This window comes from Camelus ferus, chromosome 26, assembly GCF_009834535.1.
Source record: "Camelus ferus isolate YT-003-E chromosome 26, BCGSAC_Cfer_1.0, whole genome shotgun sequence".
NCBI classification, from domain to species: domain Eukaryota; kingdom Metazoa; phylum Chordata; class Mammalia; order Artiodactyla; family Camelidae; genus Camelus; species Camelus ferus.
Window position 1 is genome coordinate 12,690,255 of NC_045721.1, and position 20,534 is coordinate 12,710,788.

At 35.5% G+C, this 20,534-nt stretch overlaps 1 protein-coding gene across 2 annotated transcripts in view; it reads right to left on the reverse strand.

The window, feature by feature from the left end:
* SGCZ (sarcoglycan zeta) overlaps positions 1 to 20,534 on the reverse strand; it is a 680,068-nt gene that overhangs the window by 401,314 nt on the left and 258,220 nt on the right. The window lies entirely within an intron of this gene.

The window sequence follows — 20,534 nt, forward strand, 5'->3', positions numbered from 1 at the left end:
ACACTCACAATGATCTTTCTTAATAACACATTAAATTATGTCATCTCCTGTTCAAAAATACTTCATGGCTACTACTTTTATAAAAAAAAAAATCCACAGTCCAGAATGGAATCTCCTATGAACCCACTTGTAGAGCTGAGATTACAATACGTATACTTCCCCCCATCTGAGACCGTATCAGTCCCTTCATATTCGTTCAAAGAACTGATACTTCCTCTCCTATTTAAAATAATCATTCTTTTGAAAAAAATTTTTCAAAACCTAAATTTAAATATTTTAGTTCCCAGAATGTGCTAGACACTGTTTTTGGCACTGAGGACACTGCAGGAAATAAAACAGACCATCTCTGCAACTGTGGAGCTTACCTTCTCCTAGGGATGGAGAAAATAAACAGTAAATACACACTATGGCCTCAGAGCCAGGTGCTATTAAGATATAGTGGTGGTCAGGAGAGCCACCGTGAATAGGTGATGTTTAAACAAAGAGCAGAATAAACTGAAGAAATGAGCCATGAAGAGGTCTGAGACAAATGTTCCCAGAAAAAGAAGGGTCAAATAAAATTCCCAACAAGAGAATATTCTTAGTGTTTTCAAGAAATAGCAGATAGGTTAATCAGGCATGGGGCCAGGGGTGCTCTACCCAGGATTCCAAGATTTGTGCTCCCTTTCTAGAGTCTTGAGTTGTATCTGGAAATTAGCTGTCCATCCATGGACTACATTTCCCAACCTTTTTTACATCTAAGTGTCTCCTTCAGGTTAACTCTTGAAAATGGGATGTGAGCAAAACTGACAAGCAACACACTCAGGCCAACGTGGTAAAGGAAGAGGTGTGCTACTCTACCTTCTTTTCCCTCATTTGAATGTAGGAGACTTTATGTTTTTGTATTGTATATGTCTTTCTCTTTTTTTGTACATTATGATGTTTTAAATCTTTAAAAAATCCTTTTTGGCTGGGAAGAGACTGTCCCTCCCGGGAAAAGCCAGGGAATAGTCCTTAGAGCAAGCAAAGGACTTGGCAAGAAGAATGCCTTTGATATGCAAACTTACCTCTTTTATCTGACTCAAGCATCCCTGGAGGTAATACTCCTCTGCCTTAATTATCCCAGGGGCCAGGTACCAGGTATCCAGGAACCACCCCTATAGTTTAGAGTCTTCTGAAATTATTCAAACTAGCCAGTCTTGACCTGTTTGCCCTGTTCTGCCTTTCCTTCTGGTGCAAACCTCAATAAAGGTCCTAAGCTTTCTTAAAGCTTAGAATCTTTCCTAAAGCCTTAGTCTTATCTTCTACTACCTGACTAAAACCTGGCACTTCTCTGTGACACTGTGTGGCATGTGGTAATCCCATCTCTAGGACCTGTGAGTATGACAAACTTTGTTATCTTGTGTGTCTCCTGTGTCTCCACTTGTGGTTGCACCTAACTGTCTGTCACAGAAGAAGATACAAAACAGTTCTTCAGGATGGGTGCCAGAGCACTACACCAATGAATGGAGTCAACACTGCTGGAACAGAGTGAATGAAGTGACAGAGATAGGAGAAGATGGAGGGAGGTAGCCAGGAAGAAGGTAGGCCAAGTAGGGGCATGCAGGGCAAGGTAAAGCTTTAGGCGATGTTCTTAGTATGAAAGAAAGAGTCTGGCGAGGAGAGAGAGAAAGAAAGGAAGAGAAGAAAAGAAAGAAGAAAAAGAAGGAAGAAGGGAGGGAGGAAAGGGAAGGAGGGAGAGAGGAAGGAAGGAAGGAAGGAAGGAAGGAAGGAAGACTCTGATTTCATTTTAGAAGAATAATCCTGAGGAGGACTGACTGTCAAGGGGTGGTGGTGGGAGTGTGGTGGGGTCAGGGAGGCTAAATTCAGGAAGAGACAATAGACTAATGCAGTAATCTACCTGAGAAGTGATGGTAGCTTAGAATAGGTTTGTATGGTAATGACAGTGTGGAGAAGTCATATTTCAGTGATATTTTGAAAGGAGAGATATAAAATATATGATATGGAGTTGTGTGCATGTGAGAGAGAAATGTCCCTAGTGACTCCAAGATTTATGCATGAGTAGGTGGGTGAACAATGGTGCCATTTACTGTGATAGTAAACATTAGCAGAGGTTCCATTTGCAGGGGCATGTAGAAGGAGCTCTGCTGAGAAATATTAATTTTGAGATGTCTATCAGACATCCAATTATAGATGTCAAGTAGACAGTTGGATTTATTAGTCTGGAATTCAGGAGAGAGGCTCGATAGAGATATAAATTGAGAGTCATCAGAATAGCTGTATATTTATGGCCATAGAATATATGTTTGTTTTGCAATACATTTCTTTCATACGTCTGCATTATACAGTGTAGTAAACACTTTTCTTATGCTGTCCTTCTGCGTTACATTGAAAGCATTGTCTTGAAGATCCATCTACCCGGTGATACTCTGGTTTCCATCCTTCTTAAAGCTTTACTTTTTTAGACATTTCCACAGATATTTCCAGTTATTCTAATAATTCAAGGAATTATTGAGGGATTAGAATTCCAAGAATTATCCTTTGGCTTAAGTCATCTCAAGTTGGTTGGTATCATTTACAAACCAAAAGAATCTTAAGACAATAGCATTCATTCATTTATATATCTATTCATGCACCTATCCTATTTACTTGCATTCATCTATTTGACAAGGGTTGAAAAGGATGAATGTGTACAAGGCATCAGTGGCTGGTGAGGAGGCAGGGATACTTAAGAGTACAGTTCTATCGATCATGTATATCTTCAATATTAGCAGTTACCTATAGACCATAAAGGCTTAACTACAGGCATAGTCCTAAATTTTACTGCATACTTGAATGAAAGCCTTAATTTTGGGGTGGCACAAATGCACACACTGAAATGATTAGTATGTTACCAGCAATGCTTATTTTGCTGATTCAGCCTCTCTCATTCTTTCTCTCATGATGAATAAGCTATCACTCTCACCACCTCTCCCAGCGCTGACAATGTGGAAAAGGAGCAATCATTGTTAACCGCTTGAGTTCAAGAAACTAATTCATCTCTGTCATCACTTCTTATAAAATAACATAAAATATGACACTCAGAAACATTGATGCATTTAAAGAAGCTTAGTACATAATACTACACGCTAGAATATATCCTACAATATAAACACAGAAAAGTTAACTTGGTTCGTACTATTATATAATGACTCTTGTAGTCACACAAATATTAAACCTGTGTCATGGAGGATTCATACTTACATATTTTCAGCCTCCACTGGAGTGCCCCCTTCAGTCAAGTCTGAGATTCTCACCTTGTTACTAGTTTCACAGGTTCTATCACCACTCATTTAAAAAATTTACAGTATGCTTTCGAAAAATGGCGTGCATCCTATTCCCTAGTCTTCCTCCACATCTCAATGTTGCCTGACAACCTCACAAAGGAGGTTTTTCAGCCAATTCTTCAAATTAATCATTTCCCACATTTTCTGACTCCTTATTATCTTTGTCTGCCATCTTGTCATTGACAGCTGCCCTGTACATCTGCTTTCTCTTCAAGCCAACTGTAGAGGAAACTCATAAACACTGTAATATGTTTGAAAAATCCCTTTCCAGTCTATAGTTAGTGTCACGAATACTCCCAATACGTATCTGTCTTCTTCCTACCCCAGGGCTCAAGGCTGCTAACTCACCAGGAAACTCTGAATTCTTTAGTGAGGAATAGGATAAAGCCCCAGTTAGTGCTAAAGAGAAGCAGCTCCTTCCTCCATCCCATTGACTCTCTCACTGAATCACTACCAGGCAGTCTGCCACAGGCAAGTGAGTACTCTCAAAGCAAAGGGCACGGTATGATTCTTTGGGTTTTTTGTATCCGAAGATTCATGTGCTTTGCACTGCAGCAGCTGTACAGAGGAACCAAACAACACTCTTAGACTTGTACTGCTGGCATTTTGTAAAGATTTGAATTAATGAAACACATCATCACAAACAGGAGAGCCTTAAGTATAAGTAGATGATCAATAAAAGATTGTTGATGTGACTTGAATATAATTACCTGCTTGAAAGTGAAGAAAAGACTATTTGTGCTTAGAGGATTTTAGACACAGGAGAATTGAGTATTGATCAGAACAATCAGGAAAGTCTTCTTGCCAAATGTTATATTTTAAGGGTTAGGGAATAGAGTAATATTAAAATTCAAAAAGGAAATATTCATTTGAGACATTAAAGACATTATTTGAATTTGAATTAATCATGTTTCAGTAGTAATAAGAAAACAATTTCAATAAATATACATGTTCCTATAGCCAGTAAAAACCACAATGCACAGTAGTTTATTAAATTCTAGAAAACATTATTTCTGATGCTGCCCATTAAAATTCAGCATCCAAATAATTGGGGCTAATGGAGAAAATAATCAGAATCAATGTCAAAGGAACCCAATCTTATTTCCCTAAAATGAGCTTGTCTCCTGTGCTGAGAACTATCTTCATGCTGCTTAGAAATAGAGTGTGACCTGTGAATTGAGGAGAACTAAACCGTATTGGCTTGTCAGAAACTATTTTTATAAGCCTCTTTATCCTCACAGAACTTTGTTTTATTTATAAAAGGAAGGGACTCGATTAGAAAAAATCTGAAACTTAGGTTTACCTTATTCTTATAAGACTCTAAAAATGTCAAATTTGTTGATGTGTCGCTTTAGTGCACTTATTTTCAGTAGTACAATATCAATTCCTGTAGTAATAATTATTGTATTGGGAGCATCTGCTTTATTTTAGGTATCATATCAAGAATGTTAACTTAAATCTTCCCATTATTCCTATCAAGTTAGTCTTACTATTTCCATCTAATAAAGGAAGAAATATTATCAGAGAATATGAATATTTTGCCTGAGGTCCTATAGCATGAAAATGGAGAATTGAATTCATTCTCACGCTATTAAGAATAGGATGTAAGAAGAAAAAAAAAGAAAAGAAAACCAGGTCACAAGTTGGACTTCTTCACTTTAAATATTGCATGCTGGAAAGACAGACTAAATACTGTGCCATGCCTTCATAAAATCTTGAAATAATAAATTTTTTTCAAAGAATAATGAAAAGAGTATGTTACAATATACAAAAGGAAACTAAAGAACTTTGTAAATAGATTCTTCTCTTCCGTTGCATTTACAAACACAAGCTCAAAAAACACTTCCCTGATAACCTAATAAAAGACAAACAGCTGTAAAAGTCTACTACCTAGAATTTTATTATTTGGATTTTGCCTTGCGTATTGGCAGATGTCATAATGGGAGAGTTCATATTCATGGTATTTAAAAAACTAGAATTCTATTCTTTCTGAGAATCCCATTTTCCACATAATTACATGACTGGTCAGTATGAAGTTTCAGCCACTGGACCAGGAAAAGTAATAGCTTGGGAGAATTTTAAGTAGTAGGACTCCAGGAAAAAATAAAAGTTTTAAATCATATACTAGTCATTTCTTTCATCTTTAAACTAATAAAGTTCTGGAATTTTAATGTCAATGGCTAAGACTTGCACTCTGCCTGCTATGGATAGAAGCAAGCTCACAAAATGGAATTATCAGAAAACACAAATAATCCATTTTAAATTGTCATAAAATCATAGCCTATAAAGGGACTTCCAAAATAATTTTGTCCAGTGCTCTCGTCTTATAAGTGAGAAAAACTGAGACGTGGCCACATTTTTTTCTTATTTAGATCAAAGGTCAAAGATTAGAGGAAGACTAGAAGGGACCCTCCCAACACACAGCCAAGGGCTCTTTGCATTGTTCTGAGTTTCCCATCAGGGTCTACATTCCTGCCTAGTCCTTCCTTCCAGGCTTGAATATTGTGGGTGTGGGTGTGTGAAGACAATTTTTATTCATCTAGCAAATAGATGCTATTTTGTGTCAGATTCAGCAGGAGACTCTAGTAACACAATGATAAGACAAAACTGATAAGGTGGCTGCCAAGGAACTTTTGTCAGTTGATAATTACATATTAGAATAAGTGTTCTGAAGGAAATGGAGTTGGAAGGGGCAAACTGAGAGCAGTGAAATATTTTCCTGAATTGATATGTGAACTGAAATTTGGAAGATAGGTTAAAAAAATCTAAAAAAAAGGATGATGATTTTTAAGGAGCAAAATATGAGCAAAGACTATGGCCAGATGAGAAGATTTTTTTAAAAGGAAGGGAGTTATCTCAGCAAGGACACAGGACAGAGTCACATAGGAGGAGATGGAGAGTCAGGCAGGGTCTACAGTACAAGACAGTACACAGCACCTGTGTCTACACGACATAAGCCTGTGGTGGAGGATAGTATTATTGTGTCAAGTTGACTTGACCATCAGGTACCAGGTTATTCGGTGCCCTGATATTAGGTTACACATTATTCTGGGTGAGTCTGTGAGGGTGTTTCTGAATGAGGTTAACATCTGAACTGGTGACTGGTAAAGCAGACTGCCCTCCTCACAGTGGGTTAAGATCATCCAATCCATGGCAGAAGGTGGAGTAGAAGAGAATTCACTCTCTCTAACTGTCTTTGAGTTGGAACATCAGCCTTTTTCTGCCTTCAGACTTGGACTAGAACTGGAATTTCCCCCATCAGCTCTCCTAATTCTTGGACTCAGAGGTGGGCTGGAATTTACACCCTCAGCTCTTCTGAGTCTGAAATTGTTAGCTTCCATAATCTCAACAGCCAATTCCTTGTAATACACTTCTTTACACACACACATACACACACATATACACATACACACACACACATCTTTTTGCTTTTGTTTCTCTGGAGAATCATGAGTAATACTCCTACTTAAGAATTGCTTTTTATCTTTATGGAAAGAGAAGTCAGAAGCTTTTGAGATGTGTAAGCCTGAGGAGTAATATGATCAAATTTGCATTTTGAAAAGATTGCTATGCTTGCAATTTGTATAGCTGATTTGAAAAAGCCAACAGTGGACAAACAAAGACTTTTCAGGGAGAAAAGGTTATTTTAACAGTTCAGGTTAGTGTTGATGTCAGTTTGGAAGACAGGTTTCTAGGGAGATTCCATGCATTTCTGTCATCCACTAACGATAGTTATTTTCTTCTAAGTTATCTGAATACTAATTTTTCTATGACCTAGATATTTGCAACAAGAAAAGCAGTTTAAGCCTTTTTATTTATTCAAAGGATTTAAAACATGACCCACAAGTACTTTCTCAAACTGTTGTTTGACTGTTTCTGATTTACCATCTTATATGCAAACAGTGAAATGAAGACAGACTGACTAGAATTCTATATATCTATTATGTGACAATGCCTTAGTATCTACACACATACCTTGTAGGGTCTGGCACATGGTTAAGTGCTTACTAAATGCCCTTTAATCATCGTCTATCCATTCATTCGTGATAAACAAACACTAAATTAAATATACTTGATTCTTCTAAAGTAGAATTTTAAAAACTATTTCAGTTAGAATAATAAAAAACAATAAATGTATATGTAATGAATGTGTCTTTGCTTATAATAAATAGAGAAAACTGAATACATACACACAGCATATCTTTATTACAGGATATGATTCTAAAAAATAACACTGAAAATCAAATAGTACAAAAAGATGACTGAATATAGTGTTTATGAAACACTTCTAAGAATTTCAGAAATATTCTTAGATAGCAGCCTTAGCTTATTAATCTCATATTGCCTTACCAACTTTTAAGCCTGATCAGAATCAACATTACTTGTGTTCCTATTCTAACATTAGTTCTGTTCAACAGAAGATTGTCCAGATATAACGTTTCCCCTTGAACATCTGTATTATGCCCCCAAATCAGATAAATTCTAGGACGTGAAGAAAGTCTTATATTATTGGGGAAATTTGTTTGTTTGTTTGTATCCCAGTGAAATAAATGTATGTCATATAAATCACATATATTATTTACAAATACATATTTATAGAATGTATACTCTTCAAGTTATGTTTATATATTATATAAACACATACATAATTTACATGGTATGTAATATGTAATTTTAACATAATGTACATTTTACCATAATGTGCATATTACATAATGTATGTTTACAAATAATTTACATATTATTATAAATACTTTAAAGTAAAATTTCATACAAAATTATTTTATTTTGTAATAATATGCACAAATATGCATCAAGTACTCATTTTGTGCTAGATCTCAAGTACCTCAAATATATCAACTCGTATAGTATCATAGGTTGATCACATCAACCCTATGAGGCAGGTACTACTCCTATCCCTTTTCCCAGGTCAGAGAACATCCTCAGTGATGTTAGATGACATCCCTAGGCTTTCCCAGCTTCAAAGGAGAAGAAAGAAGATTTAAACTCGTAAATCTGACTCCACAGCTGGCTTTCCTGGACTGCTTCTTTAGGTCAAGACTGCAGCACGGTTTTAATGAATGCCAATTATGATTTTAATCTACATAGTTTTTTTTAATGTTCATCACATGTTCACTTAATACATATTTCTATTTTTTCAGATAATTTTAAAAGACTTTCTACTGAAAAGATAAATAGGCATGGAAGAAAAAGTAGGTGATATTGTTTCTATCATAAGCATTTAAAATGCTCTACAGGAAAATAATCCTATTGTTACTCATTGTTATATTTATTCCCTACATATTTTTGAAGAGTAGTTACAAGAGTACTGTAGATTCTATTATTGTTGCTAATTATTCACTTTCCCCTTCCCTATACAAGGAGTGATATATCCTTTCCCATTGCTGTGTGATTTATAATAGCCCAGTGGGAGGAATGCATGTCTCTCTCCTGGAACCAGTTTTCCAATGGGATATATAGCACATCTGATCTCCCAAAGTAAGTAGCTTCAAATGCCATGATCTCATTGCTTCTAGCTGAATTACTTTTTCCCTCCTACCATGAAAGTTGTTTGTCATATTAGAGGATTCCTTTCATCTAGATATTAAAGTGAAGAACACATATGCAGCAGAGATTTTCAGCTGACATGGAACATAGTGAGAAATAAATTGTTGCTGTAGGATAAAGAGTTTAGGGCCTGTTTTATCAGGCCATGGTAAAGGGACATAATATCCAAAGAAAGACCAGCAGACTCCCTAAGTTGGGTACATGAGAGTCTGGGGCAGCTGGACTTTGAAGTATAGAGCTTGAGAGAGGAGAGAGCTGCAGAGAGAGCGAGCTCTGGAAATCTGCAGAGCTCCCACTTGAGCAGTCACCTGCTCAGTGCAGGAAGCTACCCACGATTAGGGAAAGAGCACCCAAAAGAATGAGAGGTTTGGTGCCCAGCATTCACACTGGCGTGATAATAGTGCCTATTCCCACCAGCCAGACTGGAAAAATTTATAACTCACAGGTATTGGGTAGAACATAAAGAAGCAACTTGCCTCAATAGTGGGAATAAATAATCCTAAACTGAGTACTGTTCCAGATATACCTAAGGACTTTTAAAAGGAGACTGAAAGGATCAAACTATTTTCAAATACTTTAACTGCATACTAAACAAGGTCAATAATGTTTAGAAGACTATAAAAAATAGCACCCAAAGAGTAAAAAATCACAATGTCTAGAAACTAATAAAAAAATTACTAGCCATGCATAAAAGCAGAAAAATATGACTTATAATCAGAAAAAATCATTCAACAGAAACTTACCTATAACTGACAAAGATGTTAGAATTAGCAAACAAAAACATTAAAATAGCCATTTTAACAGTATTCCACATGTTCTACAAATTATGCAGAGACATGGAAGATGTAAAAAAATCCATATTAAACTTTCAGAGATGAAAACTATAGTATCTGAGATGAAAATTTAACAGCATGAAATTAGTTACTGATTAGATATTGAGAAGAAAAGGGTGAAAACTTAACTATGGATCAATAAAAACTATCCAAAATAAAACAAAGAGAAAAGAATTTATCTTATAAAAAAGATATAACTACGTGCTTCCTAAAAAAATGCACTCCAAATATAAAGACACATTAATAAACAGATGGAAAAAGACATAACAAGCTAACATAAATAAAAAGAAAGAAAGAATGGCTATAATAATATCAGACAAAGTAGACTTCAGAACAAAAACTATTACCAGAGATAAAAAGGGCATTTCTTAAGGATAAAAATGTCAGTTCCTCTGGAGATGTCACAACCCTAAACATCTTTGCACCTAATCACAGAGTTTCACAATACAGGAAGCAAAATTCGATGGTATTTCAAGAAGAAAGAGACAAATTCACAATTATAGTCAAAGATTTTAATACTCCTCTTGAAATAATTGAATAAACAAGAAGACAACGTCAGTCACTATGTAGCAGACTAGAATACGATCAATCCGATTACTTAATTTACATTTATAGAATGCTTTACCCACTAAACACTTACGCTGGAAAAAAAGAAAGGTTATAAATCATCTCAGTTTCCACCTCAAGACACAAGGAAAAGAAGAGTTAATTAACACGTTAATATTTAACCTCAGCTTCTTACAATATAAGAGCACTTTTACCAAACAAATATCAGTGACTTACCAAATCTTTTAAAGTAATGATTTGTTGATGACCTTGAAACCGAAATACTTTCATTATATTATTGTTCAGTTAAAATACATTACCAGCTAAAGAGATAGCCATAACATTTTACATAGGAAGTATATGTTTTACATCTCTGAAGTAATCTATGTGCAAAATAGTATTTACACTTATATCTATCCTCTGTGTTATTATTATTTTAGCTATTGCTGGATACTTCTGGGCTTTAGAGGAAACACTTTCTTGGGAATCTAAGTTGATTGAGAAAGGAAATTGTGCCCATCTTCTCTAGTTTCATGACTTTTCTTTTCCCCCAAGAATAAAAGTAGGATTATGCACAGGATAACCTGTTTTATTAAAGGAAAACGAAAGTAGCTGTAATCCTTGAAAATGCACAGCAAGAAAGAATTTGACATAGGAAAGTTCCTTAGGCTCATCTTTGACATCTCTTCTCCCAAGGAAAAAACTTCAGCAATCTATTTGTCCCCTCAGGTTAAAGGTTCTTTTGTCTTAATTTTTCAGTTAAGAGTATCATTGATCCCTAAACTTCCATGATTAAATTTTTAAAAGAGACCATATCTTAAAACTTCTCTGACCAAGTCGTCTTGGGAAATAAGAGCACAAGCATTCAAGTGCAATATTTCTCAGAGTGGTACAAAATAATACCTCTAAATATGAGGAACATGCACAGTACAGCCCTAAGCTTCAAGTCTAAGAATCATCTGGAACACAGCAACATTGCATCAAAGTAAAAAATATTTTACAAAGTCTTGACACTTTGTAAATAATTGATAAAATATAAAATATTCAAAGATATCTCCAGTTGACATATGCCTATAGACTATTCTGACTTTTCTAAATGTTAGGAAAGTATTAATAAGGAAAGCTCTAACTTTTATACAATTGAGTAAAAATCTATCAAAATAAAAATTTCATTCAACAAGAATTACTATTGGACACACATAATCTTCTGCAAACACCTTTTCAACAATTGCCTGAAAACATATCTACAATTAGTTACTTTTCATATCAATTAAACACTTTACTGACTTTTTTTCCTTATCAACAGGCTCCTATAATCTTCCCTACAAACATCTTATCTTTTCCATTTTTTATTCACATTTAGCTTTTGGCAACTGCAGCTATATAGTTATGTTGCAGCTGGACCAAATTTAGGAAAAACTGTAAAATACAAAAATTTTTCTTTGACTCAATTTCTATCCCTAGTGTTTCACAGAGTAATAGCACTTCTCTCTATCAATGTCTTTTTTGGATTTCTGGGTGTTGTTCCCAGATTCTCTCTGACTAAACTCTACTGAACTGTTGGCTCCTAAAAACATATGTCAATCCCTCTGTGCTTTTGCTTTCCTGATAATGGGAGCCACTGTGGAGAAGACCATATATGTACTGCCCATGATGGCAGCCACCTTCACCATCAAAAAGCCTTCTCTGCTTCTGAGGGTGTCTAGAAAGTGTCTTCCAATAATAACTTGATCATTTATGAATTAAACCAGCATTCTGTTTGAAGAAAGTAAAATGAAAGAATGTATATGTAAATGTGTGCCATTTGCAGTTTAAAAAGTTTTGCCCCAAATTTCTAACTTTTGCATAGGTTAATTTATTTTCTCTTTACAATATAAAATTTTCAGAGAATGGTAAGAGGAAGTAACAATAACCGTGCTCATGTGAGTAACAATTAGGTGCTTTATGAGAAAGAGAGGCTTCTAAACACAGGTCAAACATTGTCCTTCGCATCTCTCCTGAAGCAAGGCCGGCCATTCCAGTCCACCAAATGCAGTTCCCTTGGGACCTACGCTGGCTGGACACACAAGGTCCCATGAGGTAAAAGGCTAGGACACTTGCTCTTTCTGACCAGGCAGTGCTGTGGCTGATTAATAACCACCCAAAGCCACAATCACCTTCTGATCTGAGGAGCAGGTGACGTGGAAGTGCTGGAGTGTCTTGAAAAATTATGCAGGCATATCAAACAATACACACAGCAGGTTAAAAAAAAAAAGACAGTCACTAAAGTGGTTTGCTTTGTCCTTTTATGAACTGAATCTAGATAGCTCATCAATCCCTGACAAGCCCTAGCATGACAATACTGGGAAATTAGTATTAATGGGTACCATTTAATGAAATCTTTGGGAAAGGAGAGAGGAAGGGAGGAAAATAAACAAGGTTATTTTAAAAGCCTTTGAAATTTTACTTTTTCCATTCTTTCTCTGGGTGAATGAGAATACCAATTTATTCATAATATCCAATGCTTTTCCATTACCACATCTTGTCCTACGCCTTCCTTCCTCCTTGCCAATGCAAATTATATCCACCTTTCAAGCATCTTTCAAGGCCCACATTAAAGGTCAAATGTTATCTGCTCCATACTCACTCATTTTGTAATACACCCTGATTTCCATGTGATTCCTCCGACAATTGAACATATGCTGTCTGAACTTATAACATCTCTTCTAGTACAGTTACACAATATAATTGAAATACATAATTGTTATTTTGCTTTTTTGTGGTTACCTCATCTCCTCAACTATGTAATAATTCTTAAGCACGAGGACTTTCACCTTGCATATGCTGGGCTTTTAACAGAGTTAGTGTTTTAAAAATTATAGAAAAAATGATTCACTGTACCACTTCATTCAAAATTCACAAAACAGGAAGTTCATTTGCATAACATAAAATAAGTTAATACATGGGAATTAAATATATATATATATATATATATAAAACTTAATAGTTTGTTAGATTCCACATTGTTCCATAATTTAATGTAGCATGAAAACGTAAAAATGTACACCTTTATTTTAGCAATAATACTAAGAATAAATCAGCAAATAAAACTAAGTCATTCCTAAAACCAACATATTCAATTATATAGTCCCTAATTTTGTTCTCATCATAGAAAACCAGTTGTTTTCACCGACTGACAACAGTCTTTTTAAATACCATGATTATAACACATACACAATATACTTTATATATATAAATATATATGTATGTTTCTGTATTATCCAGGAAAAAGGGGAAGATTAACTTGTTCTTCTGATTTTTAAAATATTTTTGTGGATCTTCTCAGGAACATCAGCAGGAATTTTGTCTGCTTCTATTTTATTTTATTACTTTTTTCGTAAGAAGGTAGAGAGACAGTAGTCAACTGACATAGACCCCTAGGAGCTGTGCACATATGCCCTTCAGAGTGTGGCCCTCTCTGGTCTCCCCGACCTCAGCCATCAAATGCCCACAACCACTATTCACACAGATACAAGAGAAGGTCACTGAAGACTGAGCAGTCCCACTCTTGTGTCCTTTCTTGGGAAATCGTGACCTTCATTTTGTCTAACCCACTCTTCCTAGGACACAGCTTTCATGTAACTTCCTAGGAGTATCCATTCTTTTTTTCCCCCAGTTTGGGTATCAATAGTCTGTACTTAGTGTTCTCACTACACCTGGCCCCATCCTGCTTTACACTTGGTATTCTCATGTAAAAACAGTACACAATTTTACCCCCAACAGTGTCCAGGTTGGATGATAGATTATAGTCATGGGGTTCAATTTAAAACCAGCCTTGACTGGAAGGTCAACTCCTGGCCTCTCATCTCAAAGCACCTCTGCCAGCTACCTAGTGGCTTTCATCAACACTGACTAACTGAAGCCAACTCTGAAAATTTATCAACAATACTGAAAGGAAACATATGGGCAGATTGTAGTTGTATTATTGCAAAGGCCCGCAGAGGAAATTTTCCCAGGAATATTCCCCTTTTGGTTTTCATGAGCTTGAAAGCAGTACATGCCCAGTAACATAATAGTAATGTCAGATTCCAAACGCAGCCTTGTGATGGATTTGCCAGCATATAATTCACCTGACAGAATGCTGAGGCATTCATTTCTCATGACTCACACTGTTGGTGACTTGAGATTAGGGCCACAAAAGGAACAGACCCAACTTTTCACTAAGGGTCCACCTGAATTTTGAAGGACATTTTCCAGTGATGACAGACAAGGCTATAATGTAGTTACTGACAATTCAGTTCCTCTTTGCAGCATATAATTTCCCCAGAATTTTCATTTGAATTACTGAAATCCATGACTAGTACTTTCTGAGTTAATCAAAATAAAACATGGTTAACTATTTAAGTTGAGGACAGAGTTTAGGACTGTGGCTGGGGTCAAGGAATAAGTTCAATTCTTAACACACATCTTACAATGCTTTAAAATTTAGCTAAGAGACGATGTAAGACTGCTACACTATCATTAGATATCACTACACATACAATTAGAACAAACAGAAGAATCACCATAGTGGCATATCAATAGTATATACTGCCATAAATCCTATATCTGCTCCAGGGGGAGATTTGGTAAGTTCATACTAATACTATTTAACCTCACCCTCCAAAGGTTCAGGTCTGAGGTGAAGAGATTCAAAGGAAAAGAAATGCAAACGGATAATAAGTATAAAAATATCCAACCATATCTAGCACCCAAACAATTGCAAATTACTATACATGGGCAGTATTTTTCCACTATCAACTTGGTAAAGTTTTAAAAAATACGGTAATATCTACTTTTGATGAGAGGCTGGGCACCCTCGTGATCTGCTGAGAATGCAACTGAATAAAGCTTTTCTGGAGAACTATTCGACAGCAGTAAAGATCTTCTCAAAATAAAGACAAAACCTTTAGAGTGACAGGTTCTACTGATTATTCCAACAGGAAATAATCAAAATTACATCAGAAACTTTGGGCATGAAGCCCAGGAAGCTGTGTTTCTTAACAATCCCCCACCCCGACTCCAGCCAAGTAATTCTGAAATAGCCAGGTGTGGGAATCACAAGTTTATACAGATAGTTAATGTCAAGTAAAGATGTTCATTAAATGTTAAGTAATTGAAAGCAAACTATACTTTGTTATTTTTGAAAACAACACAAAGAAAAACACACACACACACAAACATACAAGTCCGAGGCTGAAACTATAGTCAGATAAACAATAGTTATTTTAGGTAATGAGACAATAGATAAGAGATTCATATAAAATTTTTATTGCTATTCCTTGTGATTTGCATTTTCCAAATATTATTTAATGGACATACATGGCTTTTGAATTAATAAAAATAATTTTTAAAGATTATTGTTAAAACATCTATTTCACAGGAACTTAAGTTTTGAGAATTTCAGAATTGCCTAAAGTGTGTTTTTAAAATGGTAGATTCCTTTGCCCTACTCAAAATTAACAGTTCTGAATGTCTTGGCAGGGAGGGAGGCCCCCAAATATGTATTTTGAACAAATCTTTATATGATTCAGACGCAGAAAAGAGTTTGAGAAAACTAGTCTGCAACAGGTACTTTACTTTTATTACAATCCCTGTTAAATGGGAGATATACCTTATTAACTGACCTCCACTAGAACACATTTCAATGGTTCTCAAACTTTTTGATCTCAGGAAACTTTTACATTCTTAAAATTATTGAAGACCCCAAAGAGCTCTTATGTAGGCATGTTTTATCTATTGAGATTTACTAAATTAGAAATTAACTAAGAAATTACTTAAATATTACTGTACTATTTTGCTTAACAACAACAAAAAACCATTACATGTTAACCAGAAACATTTTATGAAAAATATTTTTCAAAACAAAAATCCAGTTAGCCACAAAAGTGGTATTGTCTTACATTTTTGCAAATTCCTTTAAGTTCTACCTTAATAAAAGATAGCTGTAGTGTCGTATCTGCTCTGCTTTCAATCTGTTGCAATGGATTGTTGTTGAAACATGAAGAAAATCTGCATTCATACAGATGTGAGTTGGATGTAGTCGGGAAAGAAAATAATATTTTGGGCTTTTTAGCTAATTTGGGTTATTCTTTTTTTAAAAATACTACTTTCTTTCATAGTTACATTTTATTGATTCACTCCACTTAAAAACCAAAGGCAAACTGACGCTGTCAACATTTTACCTTTCTGATGCCTCTCCCCCATGTAGTGTCAGTAATTGGTTAAGTTTAGGCTTTTACTCCGTAGATCTTTGGTCTTGGGTTTATTTAATATGGTTTCCAAAGAAAGACAGAGACAGAGACAGACAGAAAAACAGAGAGAGGGAGGGAGGGAGGGAGTGAGGGAAGAAGGAAAGAAGGTAGAAGGGAAAGAAACAATGAGACTATAGCAATGTGAAAAGTGAATGTTTCTGGCACATCCTCTTGTAAGTTTTGAATTCACTTGATTTGAATTTCAAATCTCTTATTCAAATGATAATATTTTGAGATTTAACACACATATCTAACACACATTTTCATTTTGCACTGGGCCCTGAAAATTATATTCTTTACACGTGTTAGTAGTGCTGCTAACCTTCCCAGACCAGTTGAGATGTTCCTTGGGGGAATGTCAGGCATCAAAGTATCATCTCTTCTTTGTTGAAAGCTATAATCCTTTCCTGTACCTAGATTCTTCCCTTTCTCTCCAAACAGGATAAAAGATATATTAAAAATAAGTACAATGTTTACTTTTATTTCCTTATACTCAGAGAAACTTAGGTCCCTCTGTAAAGACACATGTAAAGGAAAACAGAGACTTTTCTTGATTATATTTTTGGAAGTAAAATTTCAGTCTTTAACTAGAATAAAATGACAATGAGGACACAATTTTCCTGTACCAAAATAAATTTTCCCTGTAACTGTTAACAGCACTGCTGTTAAGTCATTTCCAGTGCTTGAGCTTTGATAGGAAATTTGGCAGTTTTGAAGAGGTTGATGACTTAGGTCACTGGATGACTATTTTGGTTTCCTAGCAATCAAACTGCAAACCAAGGTTCTGAAAATCAGGCTTCCTTGGTGATCACCTCTTTATGAGCACACACACACCAATTTCCTGCATTTAAGGGGCTTCTACTTTGGCCAGCAGGACAACACAGACACCTTCTTCTCCACAGACAAAATAGATCTCTAGGTGTGGCTGCTACACCAATGGGGAAAATGCAGGTCATGACCTCTGTGTTTAGTCACCACATGCACATTCTTAAAATGTACCAATTGTTTAAGGATGTTGGCAAAATAGAATACATTTTAGAAGTATGCCAAGAAATGAGGCCAAGTCTCAGAGTCACTTCACTTTATGAAACAAAAATATGGTCTATGGTGACATCATGTTGTCTTTTTATAAGAGTAATAGGAGTACAGATTTTAAAAGGTTTTTCAAATGCACTCTTCTGCTTGGTCTCAGTACATAAAGGACTACTGCAGAAATACTGTAATTAGAAGAAACAATGTAGTGGTTATGATCAAGAGCAAAGCAATCTTTCTTTCTGTATACTGACGACATCAGAAAATGTATAAACACAGAGATACCTGCATACTCCCCTAGGCATCATTCCCTCCTCCAGAGTCCATATGGCCACTGAAGACAACAGTCCTTCAACCCAAGAAGTCGCCCTGAGCAAATAATGTTTTAGCCTTCAAAGTGAGTACAGTTTCTGCTTTCAAGAAGTACAGTGTCTGCTTTCAGTCAGCTATAGAGCAGACAAGCTTCAGAGGTGACTTTCACCTTGTGTCACTCCAAGTGAAAGGGAAGGGAATAGAAGGAAAATTAATTGATTTTTGACAATCAAATCAATAATAGAGGTGGTCGAAAAGCTCCAAGATGAACTCATCACAAGGTTCTTCATCTCACACATTTAAAAAGTCAGAAACACTGACCTGCCTTAGGTTACATAGCTAGCAGTGGGCAGAAACAGGACATCCAGCCTGGCCTTATTCCAAAATCTTTATGCTTTTCACTCATCTTTGCAGCTGTTCATGTAGATATCCTTGCTTCTCTGCAATGGGGATATGACTTTCATAGGTAAGCATTTCTGTTAGTCCCTATAATCTAAATATATTTCCCCATAGCATAAAGGTACTAAATTATTTTTTCAAAATATCTCTGAACCAGAAGATCATCTAGAAAATAAGGATAAAACATCTTTGGATCTTTAACAATGTTCACCATGCATTCTAATATTGTTAAAGATATCCTCAATTTCCATTATTAATTCCTAGTAAATTTATATCTTTACAGTTTTTTCCCCTATTTTACCCTACATCCACTTGCATAAAAAATTATGCCATTAAGCCTCGCATTTTGTAACTTCTTCAAAAATTTGAAACTATAAAATTACTAAATAGGAATGTCAACCCTCTTATTTAAGACCTAGACATTTATGTCTTTGAAAATCTATCAGAAATCTAGTCAAATGTGATTACAGATTTGCTCACATATCTATTTGCGTGTAATATACAATCTTCCATCTTAAAAATAACTTCTTTGGAACAGCCTATTGATCTGTTTCACTAGGATTTAACGACTAAATGACTTGTGTTGATAAATAAATCAGTTAATAATAAAATTTAGATTGCTTGTTTGCATTTTTTTTTATTATTACAGTTAGAGAAATAATGAGAACAGGTGACATACACAAGAAAAGAAATTCTACCATGATCAAGGAGGCTTCTCCAACTCTGAAATCCAGTTAAGTTAATAGAACCAGATGATTGACTTTTATAGTACAGTATTTATTTCCCAGTGGGAAGGAAAAATCTCAACTATATAGTGAAAATAATGGGGAACAAATAATTTAAATTGCTTGTAGTTAATGGTTTTAGATTTTTAAAAATAATCAAAAACCTATTTTTTTATATTTAACTTGTTTTAAAATTACATTATTTCTATATTCTCTTTAGAATTATTACACTATAAAATAGAAGGTATGGTTTAACAAGTGGTTAGAAACACAAAGCTTTTTAATAAATATTTTTAAAAAATCAAATTCTCCTCCTGCTCTAGTCTGTTTCCTAGTGTGTTTATGGTGTTGCCAGTCATCCTGTGGTCAAGGCTACAGAGGGCTTCCTTCTCATCCAATGTCCCTACTTGGTTGTTCAGCAAACGGTACAATTCTCCTTTTCACACAGTGTTTCAGTCCTTTCCTTCTCTTTCCTTTTTAATGCTGATACCACAGTTCAAGTCTGTATTCTCTTTCAAATGGGCTTTTAAGAAACTTTCTGTCTGGTCACCCTGGCTTTGCATCTCTTTGTGCTCATTACTTCTTACATTCTGTTGCAACATTCCAGTTTTGGTCAGAAAAACCATGATATAATCACAATACTCTAATATTAGAAATGTTTAATAGTTCCTGCTACCTATAAAGCCAAAGGCATTATCCTTAGCATTACATTCAAAGTCCTCTATCATCAGACTCAAACGACACTATCACTCCACCTTCCTCATTTCATCCCATTGCCCCACTTCTAGACTGCTTCTGCTCCTTACTCCAGTTAAACTGCTCAGTCAGAACATACCCCATGATTCATAACGACTGTCACCCTTTTCTTCATGCATTACTTCTTTCTAGAAAGCTCTCTACCTCACCTCTTTGTAGTATCTACCATTAAACCCAAATACTTCTCTGTTATTTAAGTACTCCTTCCTCTGCCAACAGCAAAGGAGCACACTAAGCCCCTGTGAATAACCCAATCTCTGCAGGATTCTGGTGACAGAGTTGGTTGAGGCTGCCTGGAAAGGGCTGGTGGCAGTCTATCTGTTATTTGATGGCAGATACAGGTATCACTCATTTTTGTCTACTTTCTGACCCTAACACAGAGCCCAGCAAGATGCTCAGGGGATTTTTGTGCACTTGGATTATGTTATGGATCAGGCAGGAAATGTGCATAAAGACAATGTTTAATCCAAAAAGTTAAAAATAGGAACACGATAATCTTCTAAAAAGAGCTATAAGGCTTAGAGCTTTCTTCTCTTCCTATTTTACATGCACTTAGGGAGTGGATAATTAAAGAAATCATCTGGTGACTTTCCTGTAAAGGGAAGAATTCTTTGGCAAAGCAAATAACCAATCCTTAATTTATATAGTATTTACAGAGTTAGCTGCTTACAGTATCACCAAATGGCACTTTACAGACTGCTCATCACTAACTTGCCTCTGTAAACACCTAACTCAGAAGGGATCTCTAAGATTCTGGAGAAAACTGGGTTGTAGATGATTGAAGCT